This window comes from Pezoporus occidentalis, unplaced genomic scaffold, assembly GCF_034315485.1.
Source record: "Pezoporus occidentalis ecotype Australia unplaced genomic scaffold, CSIRO_AGI_Poc_V1 ctg76, whole genome shotgun sequence".
In the NCBI taxonomy this organism is placed as follows: Eukaryota; Metazoa; Chordata; class Aves; order Psittaciformes; family Psittacidae; genus Pezoporus; species Pezoporus occidentalis.
The window spans coordinates 1241865-1256698 of NW_026916115.1; the positions used below are offsets into that span (position 1 = coordinate 1241865).

The window sequence follows — 14834 nt, forward strand, 5'->3', positions numbered from 1 at the left end:
AGAGGCTGAGGAAGTTGGGGCTGTTCAGCCTGGAGAAGAGAAGGCTGCGTGGAGACCTCATAGCAGCCTTCCAGTATCTGAAGGGGGCCTATAGGGATGCTGGAGAGGGACTCTTCATTAGGGACTGTAGTGATAGGACAAGGGGTAATGGGTTAAAACTTAAACAGGGGAAGTTTAGATTGGATATAAGGAGGAAATTCTTTCCTGTTAGGGTGGTGAGGCACTGGAATGGGTTGCCCAAGGAAGTTGTGAATGCTCCATCCCTGGCAGTGTTCAAGGCCAGGTTGGACAGAACCTTGGGTGATATGGTCTAGTGTGAGGTGTCCCTGCCCACGGCAGGGGGTTTGGAACTTGATGATCTAAAGGTCCTTTCCAACCCTAACTATTGTATAAACACAGGGGATAAGGGGATTTGGAGTACATAAGTGAGAGTGAAGCGGGGGGTGTGGGGTGTGTGGGATTTGATTTACATTCATGCTGTGGACAATGGTGCTGTGGGGCACCAGGAATAGGATTTTAGGATCTGTTCAATCCAAGACTGCAGGCTTCTAAAAGGCTTTTGATGTTGTCTTCTGCACAGCTCCAGAGTCCTTTCGAGCTTTGCTTTCAGCAGTGAAGAACCCCTCAGGAAACCACAGTGAAAACCCTTACATGTATGTTCCTAGAGTAGGGGTTAAATAGCAGGTCTTTCTTACACAGCTTCATGTACTCCTGCCTGCCTGAACACTTGGCAATAGACTGTTTGGTCCATGGAAGTTTTGTCCCCATGAAAGCAAACTGGTCATGTTTGCAGAGGTTCACTGAAGAAGCATAAGACTGAGGACAAAAGCTCACCTCATGACAACAGCTGCCTGTCTTGCTGCTTGCTTGGTTTGCCCATGCTGGTTAACTCCTCAAATTATAAAAGCTTTAGAAAGCACTTCTCTAAAAAAATACATGTATTTTTTTAAATCCATGCATTAATATCTTTGACATAGCAGCCAATGGACGTGAAAATGAGTTTTCAGCTCAGAAAAGCTATCAGGGTTGGTCTCTGCTCCCTTTTCCTCCACGTGACAAAAATTACTTGAATTCTTCTCATATAATAGCCAGCTAGCGGTCTTACACTGCGTTGGCTGAAGAGCAGATGCAGCTCTGGCAGGCAGTCAGAAAAACACTATATGAGCAATTTTACTTCTGCTTCTCGCATCCACACCATTCCTCAGTGCTTGCAAGTGCGTGGTGTAATCATCCTCCATTTGTTTTTACGGCTTCAGTTCCAGAATAGACGGGAACAGAAACTACCGTAAACTCTGCTCCTGCTGCTGGGATCTGCAAGAAAAATGAGACGAGGAGGGTGCAGTTACTACTCTGTCCCCTTGAGCTTCCTCTGTTAAGCACTTAGTAACCGAGATACCCCAAGTCAAGCCTAATGAGTGTCAAATAGCAAAGGTGCTTCTAGATAAACTCTTTACCATGGAAAACACTTACAGACACTTGCTATGATCTGAATATCCACAAGCTCAGCTTGCTTCTCTGGCTCATTTACTTTACCAGCTAAAATAGATCACCCCTCTCAACTTCCCAGCATCTGGAGAAGGGAAAATAAGCTGCATTTGCCTTTACACAGAGCACTATACTCCCGAACATCCTGGGAACATTGGTGAGGCTGTTGGACAACAACCCCATTCACCCAAAACAGACTGGGATGGCACAGCATGCAGAAGCACAAAGTAAAAGATTTCTTACATGGAAAGGAAAGAAAACAACCAAACCCCAAAACCCAACACTTCTTGCACCAGTGATTGGAAGATGCTTGAAGAAAAAACTTGTCTCTTTTCTTTTTAGTTGATTTACATAGTTCCCCTAGTACCTGATGGAGAGCATTGGTGCAACCCAGGTGCCAAGGACATGGCAAATACTGCAGAAGCAGAAGCTGGACAGTCCCTCCACTCCAGCAGAAGCTGGAGAGTCCCTGCACACCACTGGCTTATGCTCTGCTCCCTCTCCCTGCTGCCACCTCGCTGCTGTGGACTTGCTCTTTGGGCTAACATCATCTTCCTCTGAGGTCAAGGCCAGTGTAGGGGATTTGCTCATGCTCCCACTACATCCATGCAGCTGGCCTGGCAGAGTTGCCCTGTTTAGGCAGGTTTGGCATGCTGAAAGCGAGCTGTTCGCAAACACACACAGCCAATTTCCTCAATTCCCAGTGATTTATCTGCAGAAGGAAAAGCTAAGCTCAGCCTTGACATCCCGCTTTTCATTCTACTCAGTTTTCCAGCCAGACAAGCTGGGGCCCGAGGAGTTCAATGAGTGTGGCTGAGGATGGACCACAAATCAGGGCTCAGTAAACCAGGGCATGCAGGAGCCTCCTGGCTCAGCCTCCCAGCTGGGGGCCCCTGCAAGTGATTTATTTTTCACCTGCTGTTTCCTTATTTTTAGTGCATGTGCTGGAGTTCCTCACTACTTCCAAAGAGCTTACTTGGAACTCCCTGTACCCGGGCTGGAGGGTCATTCATAGCCTTGCAGGGCAAGCTGCTCCCTGCTGTGCACCTTGCAGAGGGGCTGGAGGATGCCCAGGGTCTCCAAGCAATATGAATATCTTTGTTCATCCAACTGACATCCGTAAGCAGCCAGACACCAAGCAAAGACTTGTATTTTCCTTTGCTGGGATTGTGTTTTCAGGGCAGTATGGTGGGGGCTGAGTCAGTGGGGGCTTTGCAAGCCTTCCCACACATCCTGGGGCTGCAGAAAAAGGGAGAAGTTCCACATGCCCGTGCAAGCATAGTCTTTACCTCAGCCATTGCACAGCCTGAGTCTTCAGGAGATTCATTTTGCCTGTTTCTGCCTCCAGAAACGTTTCTTTTGAAAAGGTTCATCTTTGGGACAAAGGCTGTTAGGAGTTAGCTTTGGCCATTCACTAACACTTAACAACCAGCAGCAGCAGTTAATGCTGCACTGCTCCAAGCACAGCTCCACCACAGCCTTTGCATAGGAACACAGTTAATTTTAGCTCATCTGAATGTGCAGCATGATTGCACAGCTGAGACCAGCTGCAGTTGAAGAGATTCTGATGGAAGGGCTCAATTTCTTAACATTTTTCAATATTCATCCTCCTTAAGTCTGGCTAACAAGGTGCTTTGTGTGTGCATCCTCAGAGACATCCTCTGGACTCAAAGAAGAGGGGCACAGAGAAGGCACTGTCTTGACAAGCAAGACCTGTGCGAAGTGGAGGGTGTAGGCCTATGCCTTGTGCTACTCACTGTGGCTGAATCAGCATCACAGGGGGACTGCTCTCTGGGTCCGCACAAATACCCCAAAGCTGGATCAGGATGAGCAGAGGGTTTGCCTGGCTCCCTCTGTGGGCAGTGAGGCTGGCACCTGGCATGAACAGGATAGTCCTGGGGCGCAGGCTGTGTCACAGCCCTGGAGCTGATGCCAGCACTGGACTTTGGCCAGCTATGGGAAGGTGTTTACTGATGCCATAATAACAGCAGCTAAACTGCTGGCAGCTTTCCTCAGAGCCAGCACCCCTCCTGCCTGCCAGGCTGCTGGGGAAACAGGGACCCCCATGGGCAGAGCCTGCCATGGGGAAGGTGGAGAGGCAGCTTTGGGGAGGCTGGCAGGGTGCCCTCAGGGCACTGGGGCATGGAGCTGTGCTTGCAGTGGGGCTAGGGTGTGCATGGACAGGCTTTTGCACTTGCTTTTTCAAAGCTGGGATGTGTGGCAAAGTTTGTCTCAGTTCTTGAACATGGCTTACATGCGCTGGGATAGCACCAGTGTGTGCCCCAGCATCGCCAGAAGTGCAGAGTGCCCACCTTGCTGCATGAGTAGAAAGCCCAATGAGGCAGGTATCTAGCAGGTTCAGCAACCCAGGCTGTGACAAATTACATCCTCCAGTCACTGAACACACAGGGTTTAAACATTTCTTTTTTCAGCTCCTAGGCTTGCAGGAACTGACAGCCGTGTGAACTGCCCCCTCTTCAGGCAGAAGAGTTTAGGATCTTCTCCCTGGCCCTATTCCCCTAAATCAGATTATTTTTGGTACACTACACTGCTGTCAAAATAAAATTTGAGGTGCGGGGAAGTGGGGTTTCTGTTTGCCATGCCAAATGCTGCCCTGCAGGGAGATGCCAGTATGGTCTCCTGGAAGCACTGGTACCGATGAGTGATGCTCTGCTTTATCCAGGGTTACTTTGACCTACAAGGTCCAGGGCTGCAGACCTTAAAAGTTGTACCTTGATTCTGCAGCCCTATAAATATGATCAATGCAAAACAGTAACAGTAACTGAAGTAACAGTCATCTAATCCAGTTAAATATAATGACTATAATGCATCAGATTACCCAAGAACACATGGGGAGTCATAAGGACCACAGCAGGAGTCTCTGCCCAGTGCCGAGTGCACAGTGGGCAAGGAGGAACACCAGCCAGGTCTTTGCTGCTGTGAAAACACACCAAGAATTAAAAGTTTTGCAGTGGTGAAGATCGCATATGGCCATACAACAGTCCAGTTCCCAGGGAGGTTCATGAGGAATTTGCTGTGCATCCTTTGGGAACAGAGTCAGCTCCTGTTGTGGCACAGAGGTTGCTCTCTGTTAGGAGCATGATCTGTGTCTGGCATCTGACCTCCCCCCGAAGCCACTGTGCCCTGGCACGTTACCAGATAAAGGCTTGTTAGCTGCCTAGGAGCTGCACAAATTGTTCAGCTGGTGCCTCCCTGGCACAATCCATCCATCCCGTGGGTTTTGTACTGGGAAGCTGCTTCTTCCCTTTATATAACCCACCTAAGCACAGATTCCTATAGCAGGGATCAGATGATACCAGGAGGAGGACAAAGGGTTTGCAAACATGTTTCAAAGCCTCCTTTTTTTTTTTCTGCAAGAAACAGGAGGCTTGCAGCTACAGGCAGAGTGAAGCAGCGGAGAAAACTCCATCAGTGGCTCTTTCCCAGCTAGAATTACCCCTCTGTCACTGATTTACCTCTTAATACCCCCACTTGCCCCTTTCTGCTGGATTAGCTGGTGCTAAGGCTTTGACAGCCTGTGAAGAAATGTCACTCTTCATCTGAGAAGGAATTAGAGACCCTAAGACTCCACAGCCCTGTAACACTGACACCTAGGCTTTGCCAGACCTTCCTGCAGAGGTAACCACATGCTTTCAGGGAGGAGTGTGTGAGGTAGAGTCATAGGGCATTTCTAAGTTGCAGCACAAACCACATTTTCCCTTTTTTACTACTGTAGGAAATTTCATTTGGAAGAAAATATCATAGCACATTGCCTGGCTGCAGAATGTGGAAAACAAGCAGGAAGGATAGGAGCAGCAGGGAAGAACAGGCAGACCAGAAGAAAACCGCACCTCAGGCAGAACAGTGCAAGAGCCGGGGAAGTACTCTCCACATGCCATTTGCACCCTGGAAACAAATACTGGATTCCACAAACACTGCTGGGAGAGAGTCTGTACCATGGATTTTGAATGTAAGGCAACCCTGAAGAGGCAGTAAATATGTTTGCATGAACACACACAAGCTAACTTTCTCACCTCTTTCCACTTTGACACCCAGACATGGTGTCTGACCTATGGGATATATACTGCCCCATTACCAAAGGCTCCGCCTGATTCCTGTCCAACATGTCATTCCCAAAGTTTACCCTCCAGTTAATTTTATCTCTTTCTCTGATCCTCCTGCCCTGCCCAGGCTGGTTCCTGTCTGAGTGTCCAGGGCAAGAGCAATCCGGAGGGCATGGGAATCACAGGACTGATAGCAGCAGTTTATAGCTCACACTGCACTGGTTCTGAGCTGAAGATATTGACTGTAAGGGCAGCTTAGTAAGTGCAAAGCATTGGGCAGCATGAGATATTGAAGCTAGGAAAAAATATCAACCTACTAAATAATTTTCCTTTGACTAGGAATGTCCTGCAGTCTCTAAATCTTCCAAATTTTTCCAAATTCTAAATTCTTCCAAAGGATTTAATAAGTCCCCTGCTTTCCCCATTCTCCCAAACCAGACACTCCTGTGTGGAAGGTGAGTCCCTACGTGTCCTCCACAGTCCACAGCAAATGGATGGGAGCTGGTCCCATGGTCGTCCTGGTGGGTCTGTCACACCATTAGCAAAGAAGGAACATGGGAGCAACATCCCAGGAAGGTCACTGAAGCAAGGCAAGGGGATGGAGATGGGAAAAGCCATTTGTCTGGCTTCTGAGTTGCATTGCAAGAGAACTGGCATGGAGATGAGAAGCTGGTGCAATGAAGGCATAATGGATACCATAATGCATCTTTGAACCCATCTTGCTTCCAGAAACTGGAAGCAAATACTCTGGCAGACACTGACAGGATCCTGCTCTGTGGATCAGCTTCTCCTGATCGTACTTGGCCCATAAATAAGACTCAATGTCATAGCTGTGGACAGTGGTTTCCTGGCCAATAGGGCAGAACTGACAGCCTTATTCCAACCTTTCTTTGAAAGGGAAGAGGTGTGAGTGGCTCTTTCCCCATGTGCACTGAATAGGTTGTGCAACACTGCAGGATGGTGATGGCCTCAGTGCTGCCCTTTAAAAGCCTGAGCAACCCAAAGACCCTTCAAGGCACTACTGGCAGCGGGCAGGGCTCAATACAGGCAGTATTGCTTGCTCCTTGCTGCTGCCTTGCTTTATGCCTTGAATGGATTTCAAAGCTCTTGGCACCCCCTCTGAAGAGACGCAAAGACTCGGTCCTGGAAGAAGGCTGTGGCTAGAAGAGCAGATGCTATATCACTCCTCTTTGCTGGAGGATGACTGGGAGAGAAGGCCCAGGAATCAAGGGTATATTTTATGTTGACTTTGCTATTTGGTGCAATGCCAGAGTATTCAGCAGTGGTGGAGGAGGGGAAGATTATCTTTGCTCCAAAGAAAACTGAATTGCTCTGCGAGGGAAATCTCTGAGATTTGAAAACCAATGGGAAGGTTTCCCTTGATGCTTTGACCCAGCACGGCAGGCCCTGCCACAAGGCTGCTGCCCTGCAATAGGTATAGCTCAAATCACTGGCAGTGGGGAGGATTATCATAACTCCAGGGCCGTGACATAGTGAACACCCTCCTGAACATGTTTTCCATCCCATAAACTTGATGAAAAACTGGGTGAGTCCCCCTTGCCAGTCCTCCTGTAACAAAAGGCTGAGCTCAAGCCCTACCCCAATTGCCTCATGGATGTGGGGCTGCCCAGTAGAGAGAGACCCTCATCCTACTACTAAGCCCTACCACATCCCTAACCTGAACCTAAGATGGGGAGGGATATGACTGGGCTTATGGTTTGGGATGGAATGAAACTCCTCCCCTCTCTTTTCTTTGGACTTGGACAAACCCAGCCCATTTCCTAACACTGCAGCTCTTCCAACATCCAATATGAAATTCAGGTCTTGAGCTGTTACTTTGTTTTCCACAGCAAGCTGTAGGCTATGTCTGTATCCTATGCCATGATACCATACAGGCTATCCTATATATTGTACCTGCATCCTATTTATCACTCAGTAAGAATCTCAATGAGCAGGTGACCAGGAGGACCAGTTTGTCCAGTGAATACCATAACCAGCTCAGGGGAAACCAGCACCTGCCCTCTTCCTGGCTCTGCACCCATGGGTGAACAGAGCAATGAGTTTGCTGAATGAACCTCTATCCTGGCTACAGTCAAGTCTACCTGAAGACTGCATCTGACTTTACCTGACTTCACTTTCCAACGTGTCCTCACTGGTGGGGCCCTGGCTGCTCTTCTGTTACCTTGTGGGGATTATCTCCAAGGGTATAATTCAGAAGGGCTATAAAGGTTAAAGCTTGGGGTTTGGGATCTTCCAGGGCTCTTCCTCTTCACACCTGGCTGTGTGCTGGAGGCACGCAAGGCCAGGAAGTGATGGTGGTGCTGGTTATTCTTGCAAGATGTGTGCTTTTCAGGCCAGATATTCTGTATTTGCCAATGACACCAATCTGTGTGGTTCTGTTGATACGCTGGAGGGAAGGAATGCCATCCAGAGGGACCTTGACACGCTTGTGAGGTGGGCTGATGCCAACCTCATGAGGTTTAACCATGCCAAGTGCAAGGTCCTACACCTGGGTCGGAGCAATCCCAGGCACAGCTACAGGTTGGGCAGAGAAGAGATTCAGAGCAGCCCTGCAGAGAAGGACTTGGAGGTCCTGGTTGATGAGAAAATGAACATGAGCCAGCAGCATGCGCTTGCAGCCCAGAAAGCCAACTGTATCCTGGGCTGCATCAAAAGGAGCGTGACCAGCAGGTTGAAAGAGGTGATCCTACCCCTCTACTCTGCTCTCGTGAGACCTCACCTGGAGTATTGTGTGCAGTTCTGGTGTCCTCAACATAAAAAGGACATGGAACTGTTGGAACAAGTCCAGAGAAGGGCCACGAGGATGATCAGGGGAGTGGAGCACCTCACGTATGAAGAGAGGCTGAGGAAGTTGGGGCTGTTCAGCCTGGAGAAGAGAAGGCTGCGTGGAGACCTCATAGCAGCCTTCCAGTATCTGAAGGGGGCCTATAGGGATGCTGGAGAGGGACTCTTCATTAGGGACTGTAGTGATAGGACAAGGGGTAACGGGTTAAAACTTAAACAGGGGAAGTTTAGATTGGATATAAGGAGGAAATTCTTTCCTGTTAGGGTGGTGAGGCACTGGAATGGGTTGCCCAGGGAGGTTGTGAATGCTCCATCCCTGGCAGTGTTCAAAGCCAGGTTGGACAGAACCTTGGGTGATATGGTTTAGTGTGAGGTGTCCCTGCTCATGGCAGGGGGGTTGGAACTACATGATCTAAAAGTCCTTTCCAACCCTAACTATTCTATGATTCTATGACCTGACATAATTTAGTGGAGTCAATGAGAAGGGCAGATGCTGAGAAACAGAGGAGGGAAGCAGGGCACAGGAGAAAAAGATCCTGAAGTCTTATGAAGAAAAAACATTTATTGACACAGCCCATGCCTGTGCTGCCTGTCCATGTCTCTGGAAGGAAGATCCTACAGAGCTGAGCTGACCCTGCTTGCCCAGTAATGCCCTCGTCCCCTGGGAGCTATAATCCATGTTTCCTTCAGGCAGCTGCAGCATGGTCCCTGCCCAGCTCCAGCAGCTGTTGCAGGACGGGTGCCACAGGACGTCCTGAGCTGCTCCATGCCCCCAGGCCCCGGCTTTCCTCACCCTACACAAACAGTTTGTGCAAGAAGCCCTGGGCTCAGCCTCTCCCTGGGGTGGAGCCCCACCAGCACGCACACGGACATGGTGCCCTCCCCTGCCTTCCCAGACACCCCCAAAGATTGGCCCAATTTATCCTGCCATACCCCTGGCTGTCTACAGTCTGCCCAATCTCTGTTCCTGCAGTTTACTCAATGACTGCACACAGTGCCTGCAGGATCTGGCATGCCTCCTCCTCATTTGCAGCCCAGGGCACCAGCTTGCAGCACTCTATTTTCTCCATAGCCATTTGGGGCACCTGGAGCGAGGAAGATGTTTATTCCATCCTCCCTTCAGCCAGTGCTATGACACAGCACCCAAAATGACCAGGGGAGCATGACACTCCTCTGGAGGTGCCTGCTTCCACCTTTCATCAGGCCCTGTTGCATCGCAGCACAACTGTGCATCTGAGCCTGCAACACAGGACATGTTATCCTGCCTGCCCTGCCAGGCCTGGGTCCAAACACCCATCCCTTACATTAGGCATGGGCACTGGATATCCCTGATACCTCTGTGCTCTAAGCATGGCTCACACCTTGGCAAACTCATCCTGAGGTGTTGTGAACATGCCAGAAAGGACCAAATGGGTTTATTATTTTGAACCCAGGAATCATCAACTCATGCCCTGTGGCTGCTCAGCCCAAGGGACCTGCAAAAGCTCTTTATGCAGGGAGGAGGCACAGGGACTGGCAGCGCCTGTGCAAGGCAGCTGACATCCACCACCAATTAAACCCCCTGAAACCCAGCATATTTCATTTTCATCCCTGCATCTACCCTAACTGCTTCCTAGGGAGTTTCAGAGGGCAGGAAGCCGAAGCCCAACCTGCAGCCAGCATTCCAGGACCTCTGGATTTACACCAGCCCTGCCTCACCTTCTGCAAACACGGCAACTGCTGCAAGCACAGTCAGAGACGTGAAAACCCAGCAAAGCACAGCTGAGAAGGGAAAAAGCCCACCCTGGAGCAGGCAGGAAAGCCTGAAAAGGTCTGGGTGGACCCAGGGAGAAGGAAACCCTGCTTTCCTTGCTGTGCCCCTCTTGCTTCGTCCCACCCCTAAAAAAACACGCTGATCTGCCTGTGATTGAAAACAAGGCTCCCTTGAGCAACAGTGAAATCTCATCGGATTTTTTTCGGGTAGGCTGTGTTACTGGGAGAGGAGGGGGGCTGCCTCCAAGCCCTGACCCACGCCTCCCTGCCAGCCCTGAATTAAAAAACAAGCGACTCCGGAGGAAGAAAGGGAGAAGGAAAACATGCCGTTCCCTGCAGCTCCACCAGCTCCTCGCAGCTCAGCAGCAGAGGCCCTGGGCTATTGGCAGTGCGCGGATTGGGTGGGGGGGTGGGAAAGGGAGCCCAGTTTGGTGTTACCGGGCAGACTTGGAGAATTAGGGGGGATAGAGGGAGGAGGACACACACACGCGCCTGCGTCAGGAGGGGAACATGCACAGGGCTTGTTTTGTGATGCTGGATTCCAATTCGCCTCCGCCGGCGCGCTGGGACACGGCGTCAGCTGCTTTGTGTCTCACACTGCTATTTGGGAGAGAGCAATAAGGGGGATGGGGATGGCGAGGCAGGGGGAGGTCTCTAGCTCTGGGTTGGTGCTGGGCTGCGTGGTGCCCGCCTGAATGTCCCCATTGTGCTGCCAGCGAGGGAGCAGGAAGTGCTGGCATTGCCCCTCTGTGCTTTGGCACTTCCTCGGCACCCTGCCAGAATTGGGGACCCCGGGAAATCGGATGGGGCCATGCCCCAGAGGGTTATTGGGGGGGGGGGGGGGGAGGGAAATAAGAGGGGGAAAAAGAAGAGGGGGAAAAAAAAGAACAGGTTTTGGGGAAAAAAAAAAAGAACAGGTTTTGGAAGTAGAAAATGTCACCATGCAGAAAGGGAATTGAAAGGAAAGGGAAAAACACCACCAACCCTTTTGTCTGCTACACTTGGGCATTAAAAATGGCATTTTTCTTGGGGAACAGTAAAAAAAATCCCCTGCCACTGCCTCAGAATGCTAATTTTATCCCAAAAGCTGGGTTTGCATAGGTGGCTGGCCCAGCACAGGGCTAAACTGATTCCTGAAGGATGTTTCACCCAGCCCCAAAGCCCACTGATGACCAGCCCCTGGAACCACCCCTGTACTTCATCACTGTGGCAACCATTTCCCACTGCCAGCTACTCGAGCTTCCCCCTCTCCCTTCTTGCCTGCAGGATGGGTGCCAGACGGTCACAGTAAGCACCTACACTTACCTAGCTATATGCAAGTGTATCTGAGCTGAAGAGCCTGGAGTCACCTGGACGACGTGTCCTCCATCACCAGCACAGGCTAAAAAACTCCAAAGCTGCTCAGTGCTCCCACACAGCTTGACAGCACAAGATTAGACCTGAAAGCAGGAGACAACACCTTAAATGGCAGCAGGAAAGGATATTTTTTTTTTTTTTAACTGTAAAACATGTGAAAGCCAATTTACTTCTCTAGGGCAGAGACAGAAAAACTAAAACCTTTTCTCAGCTCCCTGTGCCAGATGCCCACTCCATCCTCCTGCACGAGGGTCTGGGGTACCTCTGGACAGTCTGTGCTGCGCTGAGGGAAAGGTGCAGAAGTCAAGGCTTACTGCATAGAACCAAGGGCCCCCAAAAGTTACCTTAATAATCTTAGAAAAAATAAAAGAGATTTTTGAATAATGCTTTGAAAAACATCTCCATGGATTCAGGGCCCTGGTACCTTGTTAAGAGTAAACATGGGCTGGTAGCATCCTATAGAATAGTTAGGGTTGAAAGGGACCTTAAGATCATCTAGTTCCAACCCCCCTGCCATGGGCACGTCACCCAAGGCTTTGTCCAACCTGGCCTTGAACAAGTTCTGCAGCTAGTGACCATTCAGCTTTTAAGATTTCTTAATTTTGCTTGCTCATTAGCTTGCAAACAAGAAAGTCCATCACTGTGTCCTGAGCAGAGGGAATATAAATAGGCCCACAGTGCTGGCTACCAGGAAAGCTAGCAGGACTCGCTCCATGTGAAGGACAGTGTAACCTACCCTGGTTCCAGCTTCCTGGTGCTTAGTGACTTCTGCATTAATTAATGCACTTTGACATGGGGAGGAGCAGGCACTTGCTCATTAGAGTAGCACCTGCAGTTACAGCATTGGTGGACAACACTACACACTAAACAACATGCCTATTTGTCCAGAGCCCAGCACATCACAGACAAGCACATGGAGGGCAACTTCCACTCAGGTGAGGCTGACCAGGGCCCAACACATCCCTGCAAGGGGGTTTCTCACCCTCCAAGGACTTTGCTTACCCGTGCCACCATCATAAACACGCAGGGCTGCTGCAGGTCTGCCTTGGGCACCCAGCAGAGTGAGGTACCTTACTGGTGGCCATCTGAGAGAAGATGGCGTATATGACAGCAGCTTGGAGTCCAGCCTGGAAGATGCAGCCCTGGGCAGCTCTTAAAGTCAAGCAAAGCCCAAGACAAAGCATCTGAAGAGCCACACTCATTAGAGAAGACAGTGAGGTGGTTTTTATTTGTGTGATGTGAGCTTTTATTCATGGCACCTCATTAGGATTAAAACGACCTCTGAACCTATCCCAACTTTTGGCTGCTAGTATCTGCGCTCCTGTCAGCTTATAATCATCCATTGGGCAGGTCACTTGAGGGGAAAAATAAAAAAAAAAGCCAGTGCAATTATAAACCAAGTTCTTCCTTGTGTTCAGTCTCAGCTAAGTGGGCACTCTCCTAGGGTGACCCAAGACACTGACCCAGGCCTTTTGGCCTCTTCCCATTCACTCCACAGTCTGGCCAAGGCCAATACCAAAGGATTTTAATTAAAGCTTCTTTCCAACCACAGTGGTAGGCATTTTGTCTGTTAATTGCAAAACAGACAGCATCTCAGAGAACCGCATGACTGTCCAGTTGGCCAGCGTACCCTTTCCAAACCAAGAATTGGGAACATTAGCACCAAGCACAAGAATGGATTTTCATATTAAGGACATGTACAAAACAAGAGGTAAATGGTCATCATTATCATTAGGAGGCAAAAATGAGAAGAACATTTTCTTCTGCTGGCTAGGGGTGGAAACTGGGCTCAGAGCCTGTCTCTCCCATGTTGAAAAAACAAGGTGGGAGAAGAACAACCACATCTGACCCTCACACCTATTTTACCCTTGCAGCAACCCAGACAACTGATTTTCTTTGCACTTGCTCTATTCTACCTTTTTCTAGGGAAAGGATGATAAGATTTGTACCTGCTGTTCCAGCGAATGTCTTGGTGGCTCTTGCTGTGAGCGTTTTAAGGTCAATAGAGAGGCCTTGTCATGAGAGTCCACAGAGGGTGCATCTGCTGTTTGCATGAGCATTATCACAGTGGCTCACAGGCAGTGTGATACCAGTGGATAGTTGGAAGCCCTTCTCTGTTACCTCTAGAAAATGTGAAGTCCTATCTTATGTTGTTGCTCCTCAAGCTCAAAGACTTTGTGTTTTGTACTGCTGAGCTTCATATTGCTGTTTTTGTTTGTCTTCCAGGTCATTCAATTATATTTTTAGGACACCTATAATCATAGAATCATAGAACTGTTTGTGTTGGAAGGGGCCTTAGAGATCATCTAGTTCCAACCCCCCTGCCACAGGCAGGGACGCTTTCCACTAGACCAGGCTGCAGAAAGCCCCATGCAGCCTGGCCTTGAACACTTCTGGGGATGGGGTAGCCACAACTCCCTACAAGATAACTTCTTATACTGTTGATACCCCCTCAGCTCTGCCTCATTCACACATCTGAATGTTGCTCTTCTACTTTTTTGGGTCATTCACAGACATATGAAACAAGACAAGCCCTGAGGCTGATATCTGGGTAGCTTCAGAGGAAGCCTTCCCTTCTGCCTAACGCATCCCCTTTCAACACCAGCCAGGGACCCCTGATGTGTAGTCAGCCCAGACCCACTCGCATCCCACTGTCCAACCACATACAGATAATTTTATTCTTCAAAATCCATTTGAGATCTTGCAGTTTTTCCTGAAGTGGAACAATTTGGCTTCTCTAGTGCAGTCCAACTGTTCACAGCAAGGATGGGCACCCTCTGCATCAGAGGATAGGCTTTGGTGGGAATGTCGGCCATGAAAGGAAATCTTCCAGCTATGGCATCTCTCTCTCCAAAAAGAACCCAAGGCACACATGTGGTAGACTTGGGCTGTGTTTGTTGATGCAGCAGCCAGCTCCAATAGCATGGAGCAGCATGCAGAAAATCCAAACCGCCCTTGCTAGGGAAGAGCATAGTGTCACTCCCTGTAACAGCCTACCTGGGCTGGACCCACTTCTTCTGGGGAGCAGTAAGCTCAGAGATGCTATTCCTACAGAGCCAGGGAAGCTACTGGTAATCAGAGGGATACTTTTATAACCTACACTGGGTGCCTGAAATCAAGAGAGTAGATCTAGGCATGCAAAAAGATGTGTGTAACTAAAGCATGCTGCTCATGCTCCTCATGATTAAACATCACCATTAGCACAATTCTCTTGGCAGACAGAAAAACCCCAGCTTCTGCTGTCATGCTCTGCAATGGCTGTAGCTTCAAATGTGACATGATTTCAAGGGTGTCGTGGTTGGTTGGTTTGCTCAGATTTTAAGCCTGGCTTTGCCTACAGAGGGTAGTGCAGAAAAAGGGCATGTTCTTTAG

The 14834-nt window shown here is 49.4% G+C and overlaps 1 long non-coding RNA gene across 1 annotated transcript in view; it reads right to left on the reverse strand.

Moving 5' to 3' along the window:
• Nucleotides 1-247: 247 nt before the first annotated feature.
• The window catches only part of LOC134155313 (uncharacterized), a 36959-nt gene continuing 22372 nt past the window's right edge, over nucleotides 248-14834 (reverse strand). The window contains exons 5-7 of the long non-coding RNA XR_009961488.1: nucleotides 12465-12614; nucleotides 11412-11545; nucleotides 248-1311 (exon numbers count right to left, since the gene is read on the reverse strand). This is a non-coding gene — a long non-coding RNA (uncharacterized LOC134155313). The remainder of the gene's footprint in view (nucleotides 1312-11411; nucleotides 11546-12464; nucleotides 12615-14834) is intronic.